We start from the raw sequence: 15,642 nt of genomic DNA on the forward strand, positions 1-15,642 counted from the left end.
GAGCCACATCCTCAGCCCTCTTTATTTCGAGATAGAGTCTCATTAAGTTGCCCAGGCTGCCCTTGACCTTGTGGTCCTCCTGCCTCAGCCTCTGGAGTCACTGGGATTGCAGGAATGTACTACTGCACCAAGCAAGGCAATATAGCCTTTTTTATTTTTTATTTTTAATTGCCGAGGATGCAGCTTGGTGGTAAAGTACCTACTTAGCAAATGCAGGAGCCTGGTTCAATCCCCAGTACACACACACACACACACACACACACACTCATATGACTGTTACCAGCCAAGCTTGGTAGCACATGCCTATCATTCCAGTGACTCAGCCAGCCTATATCTGTGTGTGTGTGTGTGTGTGTGTGTGTGTGTGTGTGTGTTTGGTACACATACATTTATACTGGATATTGAACCCAGGGTCACTTTACCACTGAGTGCCCCATCCCTCTATTTTGAGACAAGGTCTTGCTAAATTGCTCAAACTATATATATATATATATATTTGCTACAGGGAATTTGACTCAGGATCCCTTAACCACTAAGCCACATCCCCATCCCTGGTTCAGGTTTTATTTTGAAACAGGATGTCACTAATTCCTAGGGTCTCATTAAGTTTCCCAGGCTACCATTATACTTGTGTCCTCTGCTTCAGCTTCCTGAGCAGCTGGGATTACAGGTGTGTGCCAGTGTCCTGGCTAAGGCAATATATTTTATTGATTGATTGATTGATACCAGGGATTAAACCCAGGGGTACTTAACAACAGTGCTACATTCTCAGTCCTTTTTAATGTTTTATTTATTTTGCATAAGTAAAGTTTATTTTTTTAAAATGTATTTATCTTTGCAATGCCATGTTTAGGGCTTTATGAAGAGGTAATATAATTTCCTTTTCCTTAACCATGGTTTTTTATTTTCAATCTTCTGCACAAAGATAAAAGTTTTTGTTAATCTCATAGTTAATGATATAAAACAAAGATCAGCAAACTTTCTCCAATGGTCTAGATAGTAAATATTTCAGGTTTTATGGCCATGATATGGTCTTTATCATGTGTTCTTTATCTTATAACCTCTGAAAATGTAAAAACCATTTTTAGTTTGTATCACATTAAAAAAATATGGCCAAATTTTCCCTGCAGTTGGTAATTTGCAGTAGATATTTTATACTCATGGTATAAAATATCTACTTTGTCTTATCAGAGAAAATGCTCTCTTTAGGCTTCTTCTTCTTCTTCTTCTTCTTCTTCTTCTTCTTCTTCTTCTTCTTCTTCTTCTTCTTCTTCTTTTTTTTCTTCTTCTTCTTCTTCTTCTTCTTCTTCTTCTTCTTCTTCTTCTTCTTCTTCTTCTTCTTCTTCTTCTTCTTCTTCTTCTTCTTCTTCTTCTTCTTCTTCTTCTTCTTCTTCTTCTTCTTCTTCTTCTTCTTCTTCTTCTTCTTCTTCTTCTTCTTCTTCTTCTTCTTCTTCTTCTTCTTCTTCTTCTTCTTCTTCTTCTTCTTCTTCTTCTTCTTCTTCTTCTTCTTCTTCTTCTTCTTCTTCTTCTTCTTCTTCTTCTTCTTCTTCTTCTTCTTCTTCTTCTTCTTCTTCTTCTTCTTCTTCTTCTTCTTCTTCTTCTTCTTCTTCTTCTTCTTCTTCTTCTTCTTCTTCTTCTTCTTCTTCTTCTTCTTCTTCTTCTTCTTCTTCTTCTTCTTCTTCTTCTTCTTCTTCTTCTTCTTCTTCTTCTTCTTCTTCTTCTTCTTCTTCTTCTTCTTCTTCTTCTTCTTCTTCTTCTTCTTCTTCTTCTTCTTCTTCTTCTTCTTCTTCTTCTTCTTCTTCTTCTTCTTCTTCTTCTTCTTCTTCTTCTTCTTCTTCTTCTTCTTCTTCTTCTTCTTCTTCTTCTTCTTCTTCTTCTTCTTCTTCTTCTTCTTCTTCTTCTTCTTCTTCTTCTTCTTCTTCTTCTTCTTCTTCTTCTTCTTCTTCTTCTTCTTCTTCTTCTTCTTCTTCTTCTTCTTCTTTTTTTAGGTACAGATGGACACAACACAATGCCTTTATTTTTATGTGGTGCTGAGGATAGAATCTGGGTCCCGCCCGTGCTAGGGGAGCGCTGGACCGCTGAGCCACAATACCAGTTCTTCTTTAGGCTTCTTGAGAATCTACTATTGCCTAAAGTTAAGTAGAGAAAAGCCTTATTTATAATTAAACGTGGCTTGTTAAAAAGGTAGAATTGGGGAGTTCTTGCTCACTTTTGACTCTCTCAGGCAGTTTTTCCATTCATTCATTCAATATCTGCTAAGTACCTCAAGTTTTCTAGTATTTCTTTTCTTTAAAAGGGCAATTTCAGGCTGGGGATGTGGCTCAAGCTGTAGCGTGCTCGCCTGGCATGCGTGTGGCCCAGGATCAAGGGTTCGATCCTCAGCACCACGTACAAAGATGTTGTGTCCGAGAACTAAAAAATAAATATTAAAAAAATTCTCTCTCTAAAAAAAGGGGGGCAATTTCTTCAGTTTCTCTAAATCAGGAATTACCAGTTTTAGGAAAAATTTGGATTAAAATTTCTACTGGCATTCAAGAGAATTCATGATTATAAAAAAAAATCTAGCTTAACAATACTATGTTGCCCTCAAAATTGACACATCCTTCTTAACATTACAGCCTAAATGAGGAAAATATGTAACTATCTTTACCTAAAAAGATACTTTTTTTTCTCCCATAGGTTGAAACTTTCTTTAAAAAAAAGGTCTCAGATCTTGAACAGACTCCAACTAATTTCTTCCCACTTTCCTACTTTGCTGTCATGTAACATAAAATCTGGATCCAGGTAGGGTTCACATTAGTTTTTTGTTTGTTAGTCTGGCAGCACTGGGGAATGAACCCAGTGGTGCTCTACCACTCAGGTAAGTCTCCAGGACCCCCCACTTTTTTTTTTTTTGAGACTGGTCTCACTAAGTTGCCCAAGCTGGCCTCAAACTTGTGATCCTCCTGCCTCAGCCTCCCCAGGATCTGGGATTACAGGTGTGCACTGTTAAAGAGTCTGTAAACAAGTCTGGATGGTGCCTGGCATTTTGCCAGAGGGAGTGGTTTGTGAAGTAACACCAGCAAGCCATTAAGTGTGGAGATTCCTTATTGGTTGACTGCTGTATCGAGTTTATGTTAATTATATAAGCTGTGTGGAATGTATAAATACCCCTCCTGTCCTACAATAAATGGCTCCCACTCCTGCTGTATCAAGGTACACAAGTTGCTCGTCACCCCCCGGTTATTTTGCTGCAGCCGGACTGTGGCAGTGCACTGCCCCACTTGGCTCCATATTAGCTTTTTGTATCATCCATAAAACTATAGATTTACAAGTAAATATTGTCCCTGAAGCAATTTGTACTTGCACCCTTTGTTTCAGAAATGATCATGTTTCTTCTCCCAGATGAAAATTCTGTTAGTTTTCTTAATCTTGCTATTTATCCAAGGTGAGGGAAGACATTTTATTAAAAAAAAAGGAGCCAAAAGGAGCACAGGCTTCAATATTAAAATATAAAGATTGCCCCAGCTGCAGCTCTTTGGCACAGACATCAACTATAATAACTTGATCACCGGCATCACCAAAATATGGCACATGTTGTAATTAGAAGTGGTTGTGATTTTCCTTTTAATCATGTAAACAAAAGGGGAAGTGCTTTGGAAAATCACTGTGCAGTGTTCTCTCATTTCTCTTAAGTACACATACGTACAACCAGTTTTCCCTTTCATCAGGTTCTTGAAACAGGGGAAGAACCAAACAGGCCAGGGTCACCACTTTTGCTCTCCTCTCGATGTCCTTTTCTTCGCACTCCTGCTTGGCTAGTTTTTATCTCTCCCTCTGCAGCTTACCCTATTCCTTCATCCTTTGGGACTCATCCTGAAGGACTTTCCTCTCTGATGTCTGGGCATTGAGGACATCTTCCACATTGGTGTTTCGAAACAGACTTATCAGAACCAACGTTCATCTTGTACCTACTAGGAACCCTCCTTCTCATGGGCCTCATCCTCTCCATCTGTTCCATTAGATACCGGGCCAGTGGCTGTTCTGCTTTTCCTCTTCTAACACCACCCTAGGTTTCCCCACAATCTGTGCCTGCTTCTCCATGAGGGTACCAATGGCCTGTATCTCATCTTCTTTTTTCACTTCAGGTGACAGCATTCTGAGTTTCAGATGATGGTTCACAATCTCCTTGAGGATATCAAGGAGGGAATCTTCTTCGAGAAAAGCGGATAGGATACCCTGCAGAGTGTCCAACTTCTCTATTCTTCCTCCTTCTGAAGGTCACCAAGGATGTAGGAATTGTAAATGGCTTGGACCACTCCCAGTGCCTCCAACCAGCTGTCCAGTCAGGATCCAAAACCCCCACCCCGCCATCACTTTCCCTAGAGGCTGCCACGGCCACTTCACAGGGTGCCACCATCTAGGGGTTCCTTTTTATGTTTTCTTTTTATTTTTTATTATGTTTTATTTTGAGACAGGGCCTAACTCAGTTGATTAGGGCCTCGCTAAGTTGCTAAAGCTGGCTTTGAACTCCTGATCTTCTTGCCTCAGTATCCTGAGCCAATGGGATTACAGGCTTGGCTACCACATCCAGCTGTTGAGTGAATTTAAATGCAATAAAATACAATTGCTTAGGTCTTGGATGATGTAATAGAAGTTAGTGGTAAAACAAATTTGATTATAGTTATAAATGTGTAAAGTCAAACTATAAAACTTTTAGAAGAAAACATAGGCAAAAAATCTTTTCATGACCTGGCATTAGGCAAGATATACCATACACCAAAAGAATGATCTAAAAAAATTGAACTTCATCAAAATGAAAAACCTCTTTTCTGCAAAAGACACAATTAAGAAAATGAACAGACAAGCTACAGATGGGGACAAATATTTGCACATCACACATGTCATAAAGACTCATAGCCAGGATATATAAAAAACTCAAGCCAAGCATAGCAGGGATGCCTGTAGTCCCAGTGACATGGGAGGCTGAGGCAGGAGGGTCAGAAGTTCACAGCCAGGCTCTGCAACTTAGTTAGATCTTATCCCAAAATAAAAAATAAAAAGGGCTGGGGGTGTGGCTCAGGAGTAAAGCATCTCTGGGTTCAACAAAAAAATCAATTCAGCCATAAGACAGGAATCAATAATGACCCACTTAATATATGAGCAAAGTAGACATTTCACTAAAGAACATGTAAAATTACTATTAAGCATATATATTATGAGCTAGGCTACATGGGCAATGACAAACAGACTCCATTTTGCCCTGAGACTCCATGTCATGTAAGAAATGCTTCTCCCATGGGAACACCCCACACTGTACCCATCAATAGTTGCTTAGCATAACATGTTTGGCAACACAAAATGGCAATTCTTATACAATGTAAAATTATTCTCTCTTTGGTTCCCATTTTTCTTGGGCCATGTACCTTGTCAGAGAACAATTGTCTAGATGTTAGAAACCATTCTTTAACTTGTGCTTGACTAGGGTCGTTTTGACCCACTTCCCCTTCTGCTTATTATTTTAGATCTCATGACATTTGTTTATGGTCTTAAATTATAGCAATAGCCACGTATGATTAATATGATGGGGGCAGAGGGTGTAGACTAGCAGCCTGCCCCTTGGCCTGCCTGCTGGTAGGTCTGGACTGTCGGCTGGTAAATAAAGATGGTTCTGTCTCCTGCTTTAAGAATGGCTCAGGGATTTATTACAATCTTGCCATAAAACATATGGGTGATCCACATCACTGGTCAACTTGGAAAAGCAAACTGAAAACACCTTGAGATACTACCACACAGAGACTCAAATTCCTAATAATTAAAATAATTCTAGATTTTAAGCCAGTTACCCAAATCTCTACTCTGAAAGCGCATTGGGGAACTGGGGAATGGCTACTGAGTAGGCACCAGACTCAGGGGACCTGCTATGGACAGAACTTGGTCTCATACTCTCCGCCCCTAGATGCTCTAGAGAAGCAGGGACCATGACACATTTTGGTCTCAGGTTATCAGTGTCAAGTAGGAGTCGGTGTCCACCCAGGCTCAATGTATTTGGGCATTTTCATTTTCTCAGAGCCCAGTTACCTGTTGCGCCCCCTTGCCCGCAAGGAAGACGCAACACTCAGGAATCTTCTTTCAGTAGTTTATTTCAGGCCCTTGATAGTTCTTCTTCTCCCTCTCGGATGCCCCTCCCAGCCTTAATAAAGCATCTCAAGCCCCAATGCAAAGCAGCCACGTGGAGCTTTCTCATAGGGTGATGAAAAGTCATGCGCCAACTCTCCCAAATAAGGAGTTGTTTGTCACAGACCACAGCAGAGCCAGCGCCATCTTGTAATGGCGACCATAATTTGCATAAACGGCAGAAGCGGCTCACCACAGTTACCCACGGGAGTGAGCAGAACTTCCTGGGGAGAGATGGGAGGGACACAGGTGGGTGTTAGTGTGGGGTCACGTCAGTGCCTACAAAGCTGCTGCTCCTGGGGGCGAGATAAGAAGGACCTCAAAGCACAGGACCAGGAGGCAAGGAGAGAGGAGCTGGCCACTTGCTTGTCTCCAGACCTGGGCGGGGATCAAGCAGCGCCCTAGGTTGTGCAGTAAAGGGCCTCCTCTAACACCTGGAGAGCTGCCCCTGTGCAGCTCTGTTCTGAGTGTCCCCGCTTGCAGGTGCGCTGGGGACCCTTCACTTTGTTCCGCCTTACCGCAGTGGAGGAATGCATGAGTAATAAAGTGTCCAGAGCCTCTGCTTCTAGTCCTCCAAGCTAACAAGACCCTGGGTCTTCTGCAGCCCTGGGGTCACAGTCAGGATTCCTTCTGCAGTTGCGGTCTCTTCAATCAGGTTCTGGGTTTGAAACTGACTCTTATGAACTGGGCAAGAACTGAGCTGAGGTGTTGGTGGCACACTAGCCCAGCCTGTGCGAACCCTGGGTTCCATCCCCAGTATCTCCCCAACCAGCTGGGGCAAAGCGGGCAGGGGGCGTGGCCTTGCGTGGGCGTGGCCAAAGCCGCCCAGGGCCCTTTGGCTGGTTCAGATCCTGCAGGCCCTTGCTGGCCACCAGCTGGTGCGCCCCTCGCAGGCCAGGTCCTGCCAGCCATCTCCACCACTCTTTCCTCCTGGCCTGCGAGCTGCTCCTCAGCCTGGCTCACTGGGGTCATCCCACCCCTGGCTCTGCAGTTAGGTGCTGTCACAGCCTTGGCCACTTAGGACCCTGGCTCACTCCTGGCTGAGTCCCTTTTCAGAGGAGATGAGAGGTCTGGGAGGGAGCAGGAGTGGTGCGCACTTCCCTCAGATCTCACAGCCAGAGAATGAGAGAAGTGGCGTCAGAACCGGACCCCTGGTCCCAGAGAGGCTTTTACCCAGTTCCCATGGCCGCCTGCGAAATCCTTAGATGGGAGTGGCTGGGACTCCACTACCCCCACGTGGCCACTCTCCAAACTTCATCCTTGTTTGCTCCCAAACTGTTCCACTCATTGCGGTGGAAACACCCCCCACCCCCGCCCACCTCACACAGCAATCGGAGAGCTGGGACAGGATGCCTGTCCTCCTGGGCCTCACCTGAATTCACTTAAAAATAAGATGATTACAGGTGAATTGAAATGATGAGGTAAAATAATCCATCTAAATTCCTTTTTACCCACCTCTGGTACTGGGGATTGAACCACATCCCCAGCCCTGTTTTATGTTTTATTTTTAGACAGGGTCTCTGCAAGTTGCTTAGGGCATTGCTAAGTTTCTGAGGCTGGCCTCAAACTTGAAATCCTTCTGCTTCAGCCTCCAGAGTCACTGGGATGACTGGCCCGTGCCACCACACCCAGCCCATCTACCTTTCCTGATTGAACTAAGGGCCTATAAATGTTAGCTCTGGTACTGTCCATTCCAGACCCTTTCTGTCTGAAGCAGGTGGCATTGTTGTCTCCTTACCTTTGCCATAATGAGTGAGTCAAAAGCAGCTGCAGATGCCAGGAAGGCTGCCCAGCACAGGCCATAGCCCTTCCAAGCTTCTTGAGCCATGTTCTGCACCCCCTTAGCCCAGATGGCATGAGGGAGGAAGGGCAGGCATTGCTGAGACCAGAAGGTTTGGCCCTGCGTGTTCCCTACTCAGGCTCAAGACCACTCAGAAGGGACGTCCCTCACCTGACTAGGCTCTGCTGCCACTAAAGCTGGGAGGGCAGAGGGAGTTCCTCAGGGTGGGGGCATGGGAGTGTGTTCCCCAGATACCCCCTGCCTGGACAGGGGCTGGCACTACTTGATGTGAGGCTGCCAGGAGCCATCACAGACATGTCTGCTTATTGACAGCCAGCTGGCACTCACAGGGCAAGAGCAAGGCACCCAGATGAGCTGGGCCAACCTCAGGCGGAGGACTGGGCCTGCTCTGGGATTTATTCCCAGGTCTGGTGCTTCCCAGGCCTGGTCCTGTGTCACCAGAGCAGCCTGTTAACAGCATGGAGCTGCTTCATGGTGCTGATCCCCAGCCTCACAGAACAAGGAAGGGAACAAGACCCAGCCCTGTACAATCCTCCCTGAACATCCCTCCCTGTACCCACCTTCCTGCACACCCCTCCTTACACATCTATCCCTGCACATCCCTCCCTGTACAATCCTCTCTGCACATCCCTCCCTGTACCCACCTCCCTGCACAACTCCTCCCTGCACACCCCTCCCTGCAGAACCACCCCCTGCACACTCTCCCTATACACCTCCCTCCCTGAACCTCCCTCCCTGTACCCCCTCCCTGCACAACCCCTCATTGCACAACCACCCCCTGCACACCCTCCCTGCATACCCCTCCCTGCACACCCTTTCTTGCACACCTCTCCCTGCACACCTCTCCCTACACACCCTCCCTGCACACCCCTTCTTGCACACCCTGTCACCACTGAAGCATGTCTTCCACCACAAATGTAAGTAGAGGCTTCTCAGAGTCTGCTGCTCTGGTTCCCAGGAATGAGTCAGCTTGTCATCTTGACAGAAGAGGTTCTACAAGGTCAGCTGGGTGAGGTGCCACATTACAGTGTCCCTTATGAAGGAGGGCTTCCTACCTCAAGTACCCCAGTGACCATCTTGGAGACAGCATTCCAATACAGCCTAAGACCACCAGCTTGATTTCCAATCCTGTGAAGAAATTTGTGCAAGTTCTTCTCCACTGCATCTGAGATCTTTGGTGGCTTCTTTGAGAGTCCGACCCAGAAGTTCCCTGGAGACCACTGTCCTTAGGCCTGCAGAACGCTTCTGAGAGCTTTGACTGCTCGGAATCTGTTGTAGTGAAGGTGAGGCAGACCTTTGGGAGGGGTCAGAGCGAGCACTAGAACAAACCGGGAATGGTCTTCACTTTAAGTTCCTGTCCTACCAGATAACAGCTTGGGTCAGACCACTGGCCACAGGACCTGGCTCCAGCAGTGGTGGGACCTGGGGACATGGATTTCTCTCTGCATCTCCTGTTAAGTGTGCCCACGGCAGCTGTGTGGTGGCCTTGGGGGCTGTGGGGAGCACCTGGCACCAGCCAGTGGCCAGTGGTGCTCCACAAGGTGGGCTGTGAGGGGTTGTCTCGCCACATGGATTCAGACAGGTTGTCACATACACAGAACACAAAAGTAGTGAGCAGTAAGCATGGTGTCCTCGTCCACATGGTGACACAAGCTGGGGTCCAGACAACAGATGGCACAGGAGCAGGTGGCTCTGCAGGCAGGGGCTGACCCCCTACTGTGGCCAAGCAGCAGCTTGGACCTCGCTGGAGCTGTAGACCATGGTGCAGAGGCAGGAGAGGCTCAGAGGGCTGCTGTCCACAAAAGCAGAGGGGACAGAGGAGTACTGGCCTGGGGGCAGCATAAGCCTGGGGTAGCTGGGAGGCCTCCTGGCACGAGGCTGCTCAGCATCCCTGCAGCAGAGGACACTCGGGTTCCTTCAGGCCTGGAGGCCTCCTGGCATGAGGCTACTCAGAGTCCCTGCTGCAGAGGACACTGGGTTCCTCAGGACTGGGAGGCAGGCTGGCCAAGCTCTGCTTATGCTGCCATGGTGTAAATGGGCAGGTTGCTGGGCATCAAGGCTGAGCAGTTCCCTAAAGTTTGTCTGTATCTGTGAAATGGAGTCACCAAGAACACTGATCACAAGGTTTCTTTTTCTTTTTTAAACAGGGGTTGAACCCAGGGACCTTAACCACTGAGCCACCTCCCCAGCCCATTTGTATTTTTATTTTGAGACAGGGTCTCATTAAGTTGCTTATGGCCTTGCTAAGCTGCTGAGGTTGGTTTTGAACTTACAATTGTCCTGCCTCAGCCTCCCAAGTTGCTGGGATAACAGGCATGTGGCTCCACACCCTGCTTTGTTTTTCATATAAACTTCAGGTAAAGGTCACCATTCCTACCGTGTTGAAGTGTTCGACTTGGGGTGCTCAGTATTCTCAGGGAGCTGCAGGACCACTGCTCTTACTCTGGGGCACTTCCTCACCCAAGAGCAGCAAACCCTGCACCCTGGGCAGTCTGTTCTCCCTGCCCTCAGCTGCTGGACACGTCAATCCTCTCTCTCTCTCTCTCTCTCTCTCTCTGCCTCTGCCTATTCTGGGCAGGTCACTTGAATGGAGTTAAGCAGTCTGTGGACTATTGGGACTGGCTTCTTGCACTCAGCAGGTTTTAATGCCTTTGTGTCTTAGTGCTGGGGTGAAACCAGGGCCCTCAGGTGCTAGGCAAGTGCTCTGTCCCTGAGCTAAACCCCAGCCTTCCCTTAGGATGCTTTCCAGGTGATCCAATTTGCTCTGTGTATCAGGGTTTCATTCCTTTTCAAGATCTAATGCTGTTCCATTTCTTGAATACATCACATTTTTGATCTTTTTGTCCACTGATGGACATATGGGCTGTTCCTTCTCTTGGCCATTGTTAATAATGATGCTCTGGACACTGATGCTGAGTTTTGTGTGAAGGTACATTTCCACTCTCTTGGAGGTACCTAGACAGGAATTGCTGGGTCATGTGGTTGTCCTGGTTAATATTTTAAGGCACGGCCACACTGTTTCCACAGAGACTAAGTATACATTTTATCTCAGAATGTGGTTTTAAGTAATAAAAACCATTTTCAACAAAGCCTGGCCCACAAGACATATGCTTCCATTCCATGGTTATTTATGGAGAACATACTGTGTGTATTTTTTAAACATGGTAGTGGAATGCATCACAATTTTTCATATCTCTGTATATAAAGTATGTTCACACCAATTCATGTCTTAATACATGTACTTTGGATAATAATGTCCATCACATTCCACCAACATTGCTACCCCCCCTGCCTCCTCCCTTCCCCTCCCACCCCTCTGCCCTATCTAGAGAAAAACTTTTGAAGGTTAGAGTGAGGTCCTCGATCAGTGAGATCCTAATGGCTTGATAGTGGGAACAGGAGGGTAAGAAATGAGGTTTTTTTGATCCATTGTAATGGCCTTGTGGGACGGGGTTAGCTAGAAGCCCAAATAAGTGGTTGTGGGAAGAGAGAGCTGAACCTTAGAGGGGGAGATGGGATATCCTCATAAGGCCAAGAAGTTTAGTAACTTGGCCATGTGGGCTTTACTGTGGTACAGTAAAGGAAGGGACTGCAGAGAAGGGAGGTCAAGCACATACTGGAGGAGGAGTGACAGTAACAATGATAGGTGTAGAGGTCTTGGGCCAAAGCTTGTCCAAAAAGGTGGGGGCCATCTCTAAATCCCTGAGGAAGGACTGGCCATGCAAAGTGAGTGGATATCTGGGTATCTGGGTCAGTCCAGGTAAAAGCAAAGAATCTTGGTGTAAGGGAATGGAGGAGGAGGCATCCTCAAGCTCTAGGACAGAAACGTATGTGGTGGAGGCGGGGACGGAGGACCAGTGAGTGCATGGATGTCGAAAGATGGGGTGTAAAGGACCACTGCTGCATTGATGACGGAGGTCTTGGACCAGATGGAAGGTGCCTGAGGGCTTTTTGATGGTGAGAATGGGTGTGTTATGAGGGAAGTCTGCAGGACACAATAGTTCTTTGGCTAGGAGGTCAGAAATGATTGTCTGAGTCCCCTAAGGCTGTTTAGAGGTACTGAGTATTGGGATTGGGATGGAAAGAGAGATGGGGTTTTGAGTGTGATGTGGATGGGATCTTGGTGTGTGGCTACAGAGGGGTTGTGTACGTCCCATGCCTGGAGATTGACCAAGCACCAGGGCAAGGATACTGATAAAGGGGTAGTTGTAGGTGATAGAAGAAAGAAGAGTGGGAATGAGGATGAGTCTGGGAGAGAGGCCCACATGGGAAAATGATGAGCCGAATTTACTCAGGAGATCTCTGCCTAGCAAGGGAGTGGGGCATTGGGGAATAATGAGGAAAGAGTGGGAGAAAGGGATCTCATGAATGGAGCATGTAAGAAGAGGGTTCTTAGTGGTTGATATAGTTTGCCTTCCACCCCAACAATGGAGGTTGTGGAGGTAGAGGTGGGTCCCCCAAATTGGACAAGTATTGAGAATGTAGCCCAGGTAATCAAAACGAGAGATGGGCCTACCTGTTACCACAATGGTTACCTTGAGTTCCAGCGTTGTGATGGTGGTCATTGGGTGCTGGGATCCTGGGCACCATCAGTCATTTATAGCTAGTCCCAGAAGGTCTGCCTGCAGTGTGGTGGGCTGGATGACCTCCCGCCTCACTGGGCAAGAGGGCAATGAACAGCCCAATGGCCCGCCTGGTGGCATTTAGGACAGGGACCAGGAGGAGGCGAGGATTAGGGCAGGATCCAACCCAATGACCCAACTGACCACACTTGTAGCCTGCTCCAGGAGATCTTCTGAGGGTTGAAAGGGTAGTGATTGTAGTGGCAGGTTGCTGAAATGCTTTGGCTACCATTTGATATTGAGCCAGAGAGGCCTTTTCATCTCTACCAGTGTACACCTCGAAGGCCACCTCAAGCACGTGAGCCTGTGGGGTGAGGGGACCTTGCTCCAACCTTTTAAGTTTAGCTTCAAAATGTCAGGGAAGCTTTCGGAGAAAAAGTAGGTCATGAGTGAGTTTTGACCATCAGGTGACTCAGGATCTAAACTGTGTATTGGAGTAGGGCCTGAGTCAGGCGGTTTAGAAAGGAAGGGGGTTTTCAATTCACTCTAGGATGAAGACAAGGAGGTGCTTCTGGATGCCAAGCTGATGCCAGTGGTCCTTGGGCAGCCAAATTCCATATCCTGGCACATGGCAATACCACAGAAGCCCAGACCCCAGGGCACTGCTGGCCGCCATGCTGCTCTAAGGAAGTTTAGAAGCCATGTCTAAGAGCCAAGGCTTCAGGTCCGCTCTGAGGATGTTGATTGGGGTATGCTGGCACCAGGAGGGACACGTGGCAGTCGTGTTACTCTTCTGGCCATCAGGAGGCTCTGAGACCAAGTTCACGCTGGCAGCTTCAGGATGGAGCTACAGAAGCTGGCAAAGTTACTCTGGGCATGTCGGTGATCTCCTGGGTGCTGAGATAGGAGCTGCAGTCGAGTTGCTCACGGGATTTGGAGTGGGAGCTGCTGCTGCTGAGCTCTGTGGTGGGGGCCTGGAGGCTGGATGGAAGTGCCAGCTTCCTTGAGGGCCCTCCGTGAGGACAGTTTTCATCTTGCCCCTGACTGCAGTCTATGATGAGGCACAGTGCCAGGTGCTCAGTCAATCCCCTGGGTAGCCCTGGTCCTTTGAGGGATTGTTTATTATCATATGTGTCATGGAGGAGGAAACTGAAGCCCAGAGAGGTGAGGTGACTTGCCCCAGTCATGGGCTTCCCAGCGCTGGGTTTGGGTGTTAGATCCAGCCTGCCCAAGCTCAGTCTGAGGCTTTTCTGGCCCACCTGGATCCCGGCTCTACTTCCTCCAGCACTTGACCATGATCTCCTCAGTCTTCTGTGTTGAGGGCCACAGCCGAGTAAGGATGATGCATGGCATTTTTGCCAGAAGTAGTGGTTGAGAGGTGAAGCCAGCGAGCCATTAAGATGATGACTTATGAGTTCTCGCGGAGTTCCTGTTGAGTTCCGGTTGAGCTCTCGTAGGGATTCCTGAAGAGTTTGCATTGGTTGGGGAGGTGCCAGAGGACCAGGAGCTGCGTGGCGTGCGAGAGAGTTCCCGGGGAGCATGTGTGGAGTGTGCTGGTGGAGTTCAGAAATAAAGTTTGTTCCTGCTTGAGTGGCTCGTGATTTGTGCCCAGCCAGACTGCGGCACTTCTGGGTGTCACCACATGTTGTGGATTCAGGCTTCAGCTCTTCCGACTGTACAGTTCATGGGTGTCTGTAAGGCCACCAGGAGGTGCACTTAGGCCTCCATAGAACCTGGAGGCTGGTGTTCCAGCCATCACCAGGCTCCAGGTGCAATACTGAGCCTGGGCTCCAGATTCAGATACTCCAGAGCTGGTTCTGGGGACATCCCACCCTCACTGTCCATAGTTCTGCCCAGCCTCACCTCTGGGCTTCACTGAGCTATACCAAGGCCCAGAGGCAGGCACTAAAGTGCTCTCTGGCAGCACGCCATGCTGTTGCAGGCCCTCTGCAGCAGCTTGATCAGGAAGTCTCTTCAAATTCCTGGGCCTGAGGGTGCCAATGGGTGAGCAGGATTCAGTGCAAATACCTCCCTCACTGATGTCCAACACAGTCACCAGAGAGATGATGGGCAGTGCACTGGGGACTCAGAAGCCAAGTTTGATGCATACAGTATTACTGCATCTTTCAGTACAGGTGACTGGTAAACTGCAACCAAATGGATGGGACTCATAACGAGAAAAATCTCTTGGTACTTTGTGGAGTATTGTACAGACTTACACTGCCTAATAAATCTGAACGATAACAAAATGCTGGGGTCTATTTTTCTCTTTTTCCCACTAAAAGGGAATCCTAGACCTCTTATTGAGCTCTTTGGGTGCTGATCCTTCTGGGCATTTCCTTGGTATTTTTACTGGCCGGCCATAAATTGGTATCATTTAAGTGGGATACAATACAAAAGGCTTCCTGGGAATTTGAGTAGCTGTGGGCACTGTTTTGGGGCACTCTACACCCCTCACCGCCTCTTTGACTCACAAGTCTCCGTGACTGAGGGTTTTATTGATGAGAATGTCAGGTGAAGGGAGGCAGCCTCCTCCTGGATGTGCCCTTGGTGGGTGCCATTCATTGCCTCCCTGGCATGGATATCAGACCATCCCTTTAGAAAAGCACCTTTCAGCTTGCTGCAGAGCTCTCTTCAAATTGAAACATCTGAGTTTTGAAAGCCTTTGAAACTCCACCATGAGATTCCTATTATTAGGTGGCTCAACTCAGATTCTGTGATTGTCGATGTGAAAAATAAAAATGGTTCATTCAGGAATGCAATTGGCCTGTCCTCATAAGCTTCATGCCACCAAAAAAATGGCTTCTCTATGCTGAAACATCCCCCTCCCCATTTAGCCATATTAGTGATTTTGTTTCAGCACTGGGGCCTTCTGGGTAGTTGAGACAGCATGAACATCTCCTTTCAAACACTGATTCTTGTGATCAATTCAGAACTACTTCAAAAATGTTGTGGAGAGTAACAAGCATGAATTTATTAGAAGGGATAGGAAAGGAGGAAGAAGCCACTCTCAAGGGAATGTGACTTCTCTGAGAGCAGAGGGACAGAATGCCTTTTATTCCTGCTTTCCAGTTTTATTGGGGTTCCCGCAGAAATTCCCAGACAGCCTTACCCAGGTCCATC

At 47.4% G+C, this 15,642-nt stretch overlaps 1 pseudogene; it reads right to left on the reverse strand.

Annotated features, from left to right (window-relative positions):
- Positions 1-1,254: 1,254 nt before the first annotated feature.
- Positions 1,255-4,399, reverse strand: LOC107159706 (annotated as a pseudogene).
- Positions 4,400-15,642: the final 11,243 nt, after the last annotated feature.

The sequence above is a fragment of the Marmota marmota genome, unplaced genomic scaffold (genome assembly GCF_001458135.2).
Source record: "Marmota marmota marmota unplaced genomic scaffold, marMar, whole genome shotgun sequence".
Lineage (NCBI taxonomy): Eukaryota > Metazoa > Chordata > Mammalia > Rodentia > Sciuridae > Marmota > Marmota marmota.